This window comes from Rhinoraja longicauda, chromosome 16 (genome assembly GCF_053455715.1).
Source record: "Rhinoraja longicauda isolate Sanriku21f chromosome 16, sRhiLon1.1, whole genome shotgun sequence".
Classification (NCBI taxonomy): Eukaryota; Metazoa; Chordata; class Chondrichthyes; order Rajiformes; family Arhynchobatidae; genus Rhinoraja; species Rhinoraja longicauda.
In genome coordinates, this window is record NC_135968.1 from 1275191 (window position 1) to 1286661 (window position 11471).

Here is an 11471-nt window from a genome sequence, read left to right on the forward strand (position 1 = left end):
GAGATCCTGGTGCGGAAACTCTTTTGTTAAACATTTTTTGTGAAGAGACACCCTTTCTAAATGGAGTGACTGCCTCTGTAAACAAGATCTCCCTCATCAGAAAGGTCCCAATGGAGATACTGTCCCTGTACACACCCAATAGTATGCAGGCCTCTTCTGAAGAGATGATTTCTTCAAAAAGCAACTTCTCACAGTGGAAGTTTTTACAAAGGTCACTGACTGAGAAAGACTCTCTCTTTAACAGGAGTTTTTGACGAGGAGAGACTCCCTCTTTAATTGAGGTCCGTGATGGAGAGAGAGAGACTCCCTCTTCAACAGGGTTCCAGGCAGGAGTTGTCTCCTCAGAGATTTGCTCCCTTTTGAACAGGCGTCGCTGACTGAAGGGCATCCTTCTTAGTAACAGGGATCCCTGATGGGCAGAGTTCACCCACTTTCCATCTACCTGCTCCTCCCAAGAGGGTCTCGATACAGAGGCACCTACTTTAAGAGCCGTCTCGGTGATAGGACTAACCTAATTAAGTCGCAGAACGGAAGCAACCATCTTGATTCCTTCCGGTTGGAGACGGATTGCAGGGGTTGGGGGCTGTGAGGAAATAAAAATCCCGGACACGTACCCATCCTACACTACACCACCCCGAGTTACCTTGTCATGGAGTTTATTTCAGCTTCACAGACAGTGTGTCATTTATACCAGGCTTGGCTAGGGACACACAGGCACAAAGACAGCCCTTCTCCTGAAGGCCTCTGGGCGGACAATGCAGCCCTTCATAAGGCCCGAGGGGGGAGATAAGCCATGAAAGATGATGAATCCAGCTGATTCCCTTTCAGTCAGGGCATCCAGCCATGCATCTAATTGTTGGGGTGACTCAGATTCACACACTGGCACTGGTGTTTAACCCTTTCCAAACCTTTCCAAACAGTTGCACAGTCTCTTGCCCAGAGTAGGTGAATCGAGGACCAGAGGATATAGGTTTAAAGTGAAGGGGAAAAGATTTAATAGGAATCTGAGGGGTAACGTTTTCACACAAAGGGTGGTGGGGCATGGAGCAAGCTGCCAGAGGAGGTCGTTGAGGCAGGGACTATCTCAACGTTTAAGACACAAACAGGTACATGGATAGGACAGATTTGGAGGGATATGGGCCAAACATGGTTAGGTAGGACTAGTGTAGTTGGGACATGTTGACTGCTGTGGGCAAGTTGGGCCGAAGGGCCTGTTTCCAAGCTGCATATTCTATGACCCACTCCAAAATGTCCCCATGCTCCAACTCCAAATATATCTCCAATTCCCATGTATATTCTTCCTATTTGCCGTGAGTGTCACCCTCAGGAGATTTAACCCATGCCAGCCCATGATCTGACTAGAATATAAAGGAAATGTTACCTTGCATTTAACCCCAGGCCTGGGAGTGCGTGCCGGGCGGTACGGTGGGGAGGGACATACACCCTGTGTCTGACCCTGTCCCTGGGAGTGCGTGACAGGGCGGGGCGGTGGGGAGGGACATTCACCCTGTGTCTGACCCTGTCCCTGGGAGTGCGTGCCGGGGCGGTGGGGAGGGACATACACCCTGTGTCTGACCCTGTCCCTGGGAGTGCGTGACGGGGCGGGGCGGTGGGGAGGGACATTCACCCTGTGTCTGACCCTGTCACTGGGAGTATGTGACGGGGCGGTGGGGAGGGAGCCTCACTCCATTTGGTGCCGAGTCTTGCTCCGTCAGTCCTTGTCCCTCATATTGTGTTGCAGAAATATTAACTGTGAACGTTTCTGGATGGAATTAGCTCTTTAAAATGGTTTACCTGTGTGTCCTGGTCACATGCTTCACTTGGTGTTTCTGAGTCGCTGGTGGAAGTCTCCAGTGGGGTGAAGCGGCAGCCCCAGCACACCCCTCGGCAGATCCTGCGTTACAACAGAGCGCAATAAAACAGCCGAATGGACACCCCTGCCTGGGCTGCACCAGCAAGCCCTGGCTGATTGGTGGGTGCCAGCTGGTGCACCACACCAGGCACCATCACCTCCAAACCACAACTCAGCATTAACCTGGGGTGCCTACAGCTGCAACTATATATATATTTAATTTAAATGGTTGGGAGGGAGGGGAGAAGGTGGGTGGGTGGCAGAGATATAGGATGAGTGGTTGGGAGAAAGGGAAGGTGGGTGAGTGGGAGGGAGAGAAGGGGGAAGGAGTGGAGGGAAGAGTGGGAGGGAGCGAGGGGTGGGTTGGAGAGAGGGGGGTGGAAGAGAGGGAGGGTGGATGAATGGGAGAGGTTGGAAGAGAGGGTGGGAGGGAGGGAGAGAGAGGGTGGGTGGATGGGAGGGAGTGGGAGTGAGTGAAGGTGGGGAGAGTGCGAGGGAGAGAGGGTGGGTGGATGGGAGGGAGTGGGAGGGTTGGTGGGAGTGAGTGAAGGTGGGGAGAGAGTGCGAGGGAGAGAGGGTGGGTGGATGGGAGACAGGGAGAGGTGGGTGGTTGGGTGAGAGAATGGGACGGAGAGAGGGTGGGACGGAGGATGGGAGGGAAGGAGAAATTTTGATTTAAAAATCTGGTCTGGTTTCTTGTTTAGTTGGTAAGATTTTCGGCTAATATTCTGATTGGGCTTTTGGCCTGTTTTCAATACTGCTGGTTCTTCAATCAACAGGCTTTTTGGCCAGCTTCCTTATTAGGAGTTAGGGTTTTCTACGTATTTAAAAAAAAAATCAGTATATCAGTTACTGCTAAGGTTTTAAGACTTATTTCCTAGTTAAGAGTTAGGCATGGGCCTATTTCCAATTTCTGGAATTGTGAACTTGCCAGTCAGCACGCAACAAAACCTTTTCACTGTACCTCGGTACACGTGACAATAAACTAAACTCAACTGAACGAGTTTGGAAATAGACACAAAGTGCTGGAGAAACTCAGCGGGACATACAGCTTCTCTGGAGAGAAGCAATGGGTGATGTTTTGGGTCAATATCCTTCGTCAGACTGGTTCTTCTGGTAGTGGTCTGCTTTGGCCTGTCTCCCACCAGTCCTATGGCCTTTATTCTCACAGTGGTAAAGGTCCTTCTGCTTGGCGGCTCGACCTCTCCTGCCTATTTCAACAGTGGTGCAGCAGTACAGCGCCAGAGACCCGCGATCGATCTTGATTACCGGTGCTGTCTGTATGGAGTTTGTACATTCTCCCTGTGACTGCGTGGGATTTCTCTGTGTGCTCCAGTTCCCTTCCACACTCTAAAGACGTACAAGACATTTAATTGGCTTTGGTAAAGTTGTAAAATGTACCTAGTGTGTAGGATAGTGCTCGTGTACGGACTCGGTGGGCCGAAGGGCTTCTTTTTGCATTGCATCTCTAAAGTATAAAGTAAAGTCTCCATTTCTCAATTAGTGGTTAGGCCTTTTGGCCTAGGCCCAATTTATGCAGTTTGGCTTCTTTTTGCAGTTAGTAGATAGGCCTCTCATCATGTTTCCTCGGTCAGTAATGAAGCTTTTAGGAATAAAAAAGAACTGTACATTTAGACCAAAGATTGACAAAAAGTCTGGAGTAGGTCAGGAAACATCTCTGGAGAAAATGGATAGATGACGTTTCAGGTAGCGATCCTTCTTCAGTCAGAGGACCAGTGACATTGTGGGGAATTCACAGCTGAAACTGATGGTTGTTGAAGCTCATCAACCATCTCGAATTCTCCCGGACCCCTGGATTATATCCCGGCCTGTAACCCACTCCTGGGGGTCTCTTATTTTGTATATAACCCCCCCCCCCACCCTTGGATTACATCACATCACCCATTCTGTTACATTCTCATTCTCTCAATATCGTACACTCTAAATATCTGTGCACTGTGAACGGCTCGATTGTAATCATGCATTGTCTTTCTGCTGACTGGTGAGAACGTAACAGAAGCTTTTCCTTGTACCTCAGTGGACGTGTCAATAAAACTAAACTCCTATCGTTTGCTTCCTCTCTCAGGTTGTGGATTCCACAATGAACGCTGGATAAATGCCGGGACTCACCCTTGTTCAATGTGATCAGCAGACCGATCGGGCAGCAGACTCTACGACCAATCCAAAGTCCCCACTAACTGCACGATTGGATGACTCAGGGCAATCCCATTCACTGTCGTGAGGAAGAGTAGGGAAAGGTTTTTGCACAGCGATATTTATCTTAGAACTAGCATCACTAAGCACGGGTAGACAGTGTGATGAAGCTTGCCTTTCATCGGTCAGAGCATTGAGTACAGGAGTTGCAACGTCATATTACAGCGATCCAGACATAGGCGAGATCACACCTGGAGAACAGTGTACAGTTCTGGTTGTGCTAATAGAGTCATAGAGTGATACAGCATGGAAACAGGCCCTTCGGCCCAACTTGCCCACACGTCCCATCTACACTAGTCGCACCTGCCCATGTTTGGCCCATATCCCTCCAAATCGGTCCTATTCATGCACTTTTCTAACTGTTTCTTAAATGGTGGGATAGTCCCTACCTCAACTACCTCCTCTGGCAGCTTGTTCCATACACCCACCACCCTTTGTGTACCCCTCAGATTCCTATTAAATCTTTCCCCCTTCACCGTAAACGTATGTCCTCTGGTCCTCGATTCACCTACTGTGGGAAAAGACTGCATCTACGTGATCTATTCCTTCTTCTCCCTCCCGGGAGGGCGAGGGCAGTGCGTGTGGGGAAACCGAGGGCACTTTCCAGGAAAACAAGTTTGTAAGTGATTGGAGCAGAATTAGGCCATTCAAGTCTACTCCGCCTTTCAATCATGGCTGATCTATCTCTCCCTCTCAACCTCCTGCCTTCTCCCCACAACCCCTGACCACCCATATTAATCAAGAATCTGTCAATCTCCGCCCTAAAATTATCCATTGACTTGGCCTCCACAGCCTTCTGTGGCAAAGAATTCCACAGATTCGCCACCCTCTGACTCAATTCCTTCTCGTCTCCTTTCTAACAGAATGTCCTTTAATTCTGAGGCTATGGCCTCTGGCCCGAGGCTCTCCCACTAGTGGAAACATCCTCTCCACATCCACTCTAGCCCAGCCTTGCACAAGCTGGCCGTTCTCTCACTGACCCAGTGTGACGGTGCTGCGGAGCACCTTCACCCCCTCCTCATAAGATTGGAGGGACGTGTAAATAAACCCAGTCTCCGTCCCTGAGTGGTCATCTCTCCCCACCAATATTCTCCTGCCTTTTGTTACCTGACAGCCAGATGTTCTGCTGCAGTCTTCGCCTTTCTCAATATCTGCTGCTCTGCTTCATAATCTCTCTGTCAATATCTGTTTGCCCGTGACATTCTGCATCAGTCACATCTCTCTCTGGCACACTCTAATCCAGCAATCAATACCTTTGCATCCAGTTATATTTTGCCTCTTTATTCTAGCTCTTTTAGTGTGGTCCTGTTACATCATCTCAGATGTGTAGAGCCCCTGAAAAGTGAGACTGGCTGCAATCAATAATCCCCCCCACCTCTAAAACTGTCAATGTGTCAGATCTCCCCGCTCCCTCCTTCCCTCCCCCCTCCATTATTTGTCAATAGCTGCGTAAGGCGCTCTTCCTGTAGTATTTTCTCCCCAGATTCTATCTGCTTACCAACTCCCTCCTTTCTAATCACCATCTCCCCTCCTGCACCCCATAGCCCTCCCCTCCCTAAGCGATGCCACCCCCCCCAATCTCCGATCCCTTTGTCTATTTAGCCAGCCATGCGTGTAATGTGCGGATCGAGCGATTCTTTGGAGTCAATCACCATGCAGTGTAAGCAATGAGGGTGAAATGGTTGGATGCAACTCTTCAGTGGGGGGGGGGGGGGGGTGTAGTGGTTATGGGGCGTCAAGAAGCACACCTAATGAGTGCAGAGGGTCGACATTTCGGAAAGGATCTGAGATGAAAAACACTTCCCTTCCTTGGGACCAGAGCAATGGCCCTGCACAACCCGACACAGGGCAGCACAGTGGTGCAGTAGTAGAGCTGCTGCCTCACAGCGCCAGCGACCCGGGTTCCATCCTGACTGCGGGAGCTGTCTGTATACAGTTTGCACCTTCTTCCTGTGACCACGTGATTTTTCTCCGGGTGCTCCGGTTTCCTCCCACACCACAAAGATGTGCAGTTTGTAGGTTAATTGGCGTCTGTAAATTCTCCCGAGTGTGTCGGCTAGAGCTATTGTACAGGTTTTTATGGTCAGCGTGGACTCGGTGGGCCGAATGGCCTGTTTCCACACCCTATCTCCAAACTAAACAACCCAAAGTATGTTTCAATCCCGACCTTTCTCTTCTTAGACTTTAGGGTTACAGTGTAGAAACAGGGCCTTTGACCCACTGAGTCCGCACCGGCCAGCGACCACTGACTAGCACCATTGTACATACTAGGGACAATCTACAATTTTTTTACCGAAGCAAACCTGTACGTCTTTGGGATGTGGCAGGAAACCGGAGCACCCAGAGAAAACACACACGGTTACAGGGAGAAAGTACAAACTCCGTACAGACAACACCCATTGTCAGGATCGAACCCGGGTCTCTGCTGCTGCGCCACCGTGCCGCCCTACCTGACCAATTTCATTGAAAATTCTTTGAAGAGGCAATGTAGATGCCATGGACAGTTTGGGCCGAAGGGCCTGTTTCCTTCCCTAGCTCCATAACTCCAACCTCTCTCCAATCAACATTAGTGTGCTCTCCCAGGCCAATAGGCCAGCACTGAGGCCCGGATATACCAGTCAGATCCGTGTGGTTTACACCATTTCCCCAAAATGGCCCCACTATTCCGAGCTCTCTCACAGGAAAGGTATGACAGTGGAAACAATTTATGGATACACTGAGTTGAGTAGGCTGGACATTATTCCCTTATTAGCACAGGAGGATGAGGGGTGAATTTATAGAGGTATAGGAGATGAGACGAGGACAAATTTCTTTAGTCAGAGGGTGGTGAATTTGGGGGATTTCTTGGCACAGATGGCTGTGGAGGCCGCCATTGGGTATTTTTTACGATGGAAACTGACAGATTCTTGATTAGTCCGGGTGTCAGGGGTTATGGAGAGAAGGCAGGAGAATGGGGTTGAAAGGGAGAGATAGATCAGCCTTGATTGAATGGTGGAGTAATGTTGATGGGCTGAATGGCCTAATTCTACTCCTAGAACCTATGATGGTTGAAAAGATTATGAAGGGGATAGATAGGGTGAATGTAGTGTTTTACCCAGAGTAGGGTAATCAAGTACCAGAGGACATAGGTTTAAGGTGAGGGGAACAGACGAGTGAGTGTGCACAAGGGGAAGGGGGAGTGAGGGGGAGAGGAGTGAAGGGGAGTGTGTACAAGGGGGAGTAAGGGGGAGGCAGAGTGAGAGGGAGGGGGGTTTACAACGGGGAAGATGTGTAGGAGGGGGAGGATGTGTGTGTGCACAAGTGTATTTATGTGTGAACGAGTGCGAGTATGTGTGTGTGCACATGTATTTATGTGTGAAGTGTGAGTATGTGTGAGGGTTTGTGAGTGCGTGTATTTATGTGTGAAAGAGTGTGTGAGGTTGTGTGTGTGTATTTATGTGTGAAGAAGTGTGAGTATGTGTGAGGTTGTGTGCGTGCGCGTGTGTGTGAAGGATTGTGAGGTTGTGTGAGGGCGTTCATCCGAGGAGCCTGTGTGTGAAAATGTTTGTGCATTTGAGGGGGAAAGAAGCGGTGTGTGATTGAGGGAAGTGAGAGGGCGCATGTATGTGTTGGGGAGGGAAGGTGCCTGCGTGAACGCCTGTGGGTAACAGTCTGTGAGAGGGAGACTGTGTGTGCAAGAGGGTTTGTATCTGATGGAGTGTGTGAGGGAATGCATGATGTGTGTGTGTATTGAGGGAAAGTGTGAGTGCAGGGGCAGATTAGTGTGCGTAGGGGAAGTGTACAATGGAGTTTGCGTGGGAGAGTTTGTACGAGTGAAGGAGTTGTGTGTACAAATACCACCCCACCCTTTGACCTCCATTGAAACAAACATAATTTTTTCCCCGACTGGTGCATGCTGTCACAAGTATCTTCGACCTGACATTAAACAACAGAGATTTAAGCATCCCATTCTCCCGTGCCTCTGCACACAGAAAGGCAGACATATCACATCGGGGCAGACAGGGAGGGGGGGGGGGGGGGGAGGGAGGGAGGGAGGGAGAGAGAGGGAAAAAGAGAGAGACCGGGTGCAGTTACCATCTTTCAACTTTGCAAAGAGGAGGGAGGGAGAAAATACACATCAAAATAAATCTTAGCAAAGCCTTCCGAAACTTGCCTGGGAGGGGGAGGGAGGGTTATTTTAGGAGGGGGAGAGGGAGGGAGGGAGGGAGGGAGAGAGAGAGAGGAAGGAAATGATACTCACAGTGATAGCGCCAAGACAGAGTGATTAACAAGCGCGTCACACTTACGTTTTGTTTTGTTAGCTGTTGCATTGCCAATTAAGACATATCAGAAAGAGCGTAGTCTGTCATCAGTCACACACACACCCCACCAGCCTTCACTGCCTTCCTTGCCTTTCACCTGCTTCTTAAGGACACCATATCCCACCCCCTAAAGCTCACACACACAGGTTTCATTCATTCTTGGCCCCTGTAGTACTAATTCCAAAACATTATCTATCTATTTTTAGGTGGCATCTCTCTCTCTCTTGTCTATTGTGGCATCAATATTCCTGGCTTGATAGCATTTTTGTTTAAATTGTGACTTTTATTTTAAGATATTCTTTCTCCCCAAAACCGATCATGCGAATTACTTTTCGGAGTTGAGTTAATCCCTCTTCCCTCCCGCCCTCTCCTCTCCCCCTGCGCTTCACTGGAGGTTGAAAAGGATTTTGTTGTGTGTGTGTTTTGAAATCGATCCAACATGCAGGAGTTTCATCAGTGAATCCTCCATCTTAAACAGGATTATTGAGAGGGAGAAAGAACCAGAGAAGCGGAGGGCAATAAGGGGCACAAGGAAGTGAGGGGGGATGGAGAGGGAGTCTGAAGAAGGGTCTCGACCCAAAACATCACCTGTTCCTTTTCTCCAGAGATGCTGCCTCACCCGCTGAGTTACTCCAGCTTTTTGTGTCTATCTTTGGAGGGAAATGGGGTGGGGGGGGGGGCGGGGGGATCAGTGGTTGGTGAGCATTACTGCCCTTGAATGGGCTGTTTATGACAACTCACGATCATGCAAGATAGCCTCACAATGCCAGAGACCCCGGTCCGATCCTGATTACTGGTGCTGTCTGTGCCTGTTTGCACGTTCTCACTGTGCTATCAAGCCAGGAATATTGATGCCACAATAGACAAGAGAGAGAGAGATGCCACCTAAAAATAGATAGATAATGTTTTGGAATTAGTAGGTGGGTTTTCACCAGGTGCTCCGGTTTCCTCCCACGTCCCAAAGACGTGCCTGTGTGGGTTAATTGTAAACTGCCCCTAGTGTGTAGAGAGTGAATGAGAATGTGGGATAACAGAATTAGTGTGAACAGATGGTCAGAGTGGACTTAGTGGGCCAAAGGGACTGTTTCCAAGCTGTATCTCCAAACTAAAAGTAAAAGTAAAGCAAACAAACTACTACAGGTGCTGGGAATCTGAAATAAATGAACGTGTTTGAAGCATTCAGCATGCTGGAGAAAGACACCGAGGCAATGCTTTAGGTCGATGTTGAAACCTATGCCTCCTGCCTCGTTGTGGGTTGACCTTGACAGCGAATTAAATCACGTTTACATACAACACGCACATCGTGTTTTTATTTATATACGTGTGTATATTCAAACTTTTGATGTAAAAATGGACAGGGTTTAAGCACAGTTTTATATAAATAAATGTACAATTAACTGCACGGTATAAACAAGTTGTTATATACACAGTGCAACTGAATTTCAACGCTCCTCATTCTTACAGCTAAAATTCTGAACCTACACACAAAGTGTATATGTAAATATTTACCTTTTCGTCTGAAATAAAGCTGGTAGAGTTGCTGCCTCACAGCGCCAGAGACCTGGGTTCGATCCTGACCTCGGGTACTGTCTGTGTGGAGTTTGAGCATTCTGCCTGTGACTGTGTGGGTTTCCTCCAACATCCCAAAGGGATTGTAGGTTAACTGGCCTCTGTGAATTGCCCCTAGTGTATAGGGAGTGGATGCAAAGTAGTACGATAACATAGAACCAGTGTGAATGGATGTTTGATGGTCAGTGTGGACTCGGTGGGCCGTAGGGCCTAGTTCCATGCTGTATCTGTTTTTAAAATCAGGAATTGCTGGAAGCACTCACACAGCTCCAGATTCAGGGACAGTTTATTCCCAGCTGTTATCAGGCAACTGAATCATCCTACTGGAACCAGAGAGCAGTCCTGAGCTATTATCTACCTCATCGGGGACCCTTGGACTATCTTTGATCGGACTCTACTGGCTTTACCTTGCACAAATGCTATTTATTCCATTTTCATGTATCTGTACACTGTGAATGGCTCGATGGTAATCATGTATTGTCTTTCCGTTGGCTGGTTAGCATGCAACAAAAGCTTTTCACTGTACCTCAGTAAACGTGATAATAAACTAAACTGAACTGTCTGTGCACGTTCTCCCCGTGACCGCGTGCTCCAGTTTCCTCCCACACGCCAGACTATGCTGCCTGCAACGCTGACTTACTCCAGCATTGTGTGAGTATCTTAGGTTTGTAGGTTAATTAGCATTGATACATTGTAAAAGTGTCCCTGGTATGTAGGATAGCGTTAGTGATCATTGGTCGGCGTGAACTCGGTGGGCCAAAGGGCCCGTTTCCGTGCTGTATCTTTAAAGTCTAAGTCTCAAGGTCAGGCAGCAACTGTGCTACGTTTCAATGCGGTCCCCCCTCATCCTTCTAAACTCTAGCCAGTACAGGCTCAGTAACTTCAAGCACTCATCGTATCTTAATCCAATCATTCCTGGGAACATTCTCGTAAACCACCTCTGGACCCTCTCCAACACCAGCTCATCCTTCCTCAGATATGGGGCCCAAAACAGCTCACAATACTCCAAATATGGTCTAGCCAGTGCCTTAAGAGAGAAGCCGATGCAGTCTACATGGCAAAGGTGTTCATGTACTGTCAATGGGCAGCCATCACCTCCCATGCTCCACCCCTCCTCCTCTTACCAGAAATGTCGACCGTCCCTCTGCCTCCACAGATGCCGCCTGACCCGCTTAGTTCCTTCAGCAGTCAGTCATACAACATGGAAACAGGCCCTTTGGCCCAACTTGCCCACACCAACCAACATGTCCCATCTGCATTAGTCCCACCTGCCGCGGTTTGGTTCATATCCCTCTAAATCTGTCCTATCCATGTACCTGTCTAAATGTTTCTTAAACGTCATGATAGTATCTGCCTCAAGTACCTCCTCCGACAGCTCGTTCCATACACCCACCTAACTTTGTGTGAAAAAGTTGCCACTCAGGTTCCAATTAAATCATTCCTCCCTCACCTTAAACCTATGTCCTCTGGTTCACAATTCCCCTACTCTGAGCAAGAGGCTCTGTGTGTCTACCCGACCTATTCCTCAGCAACTT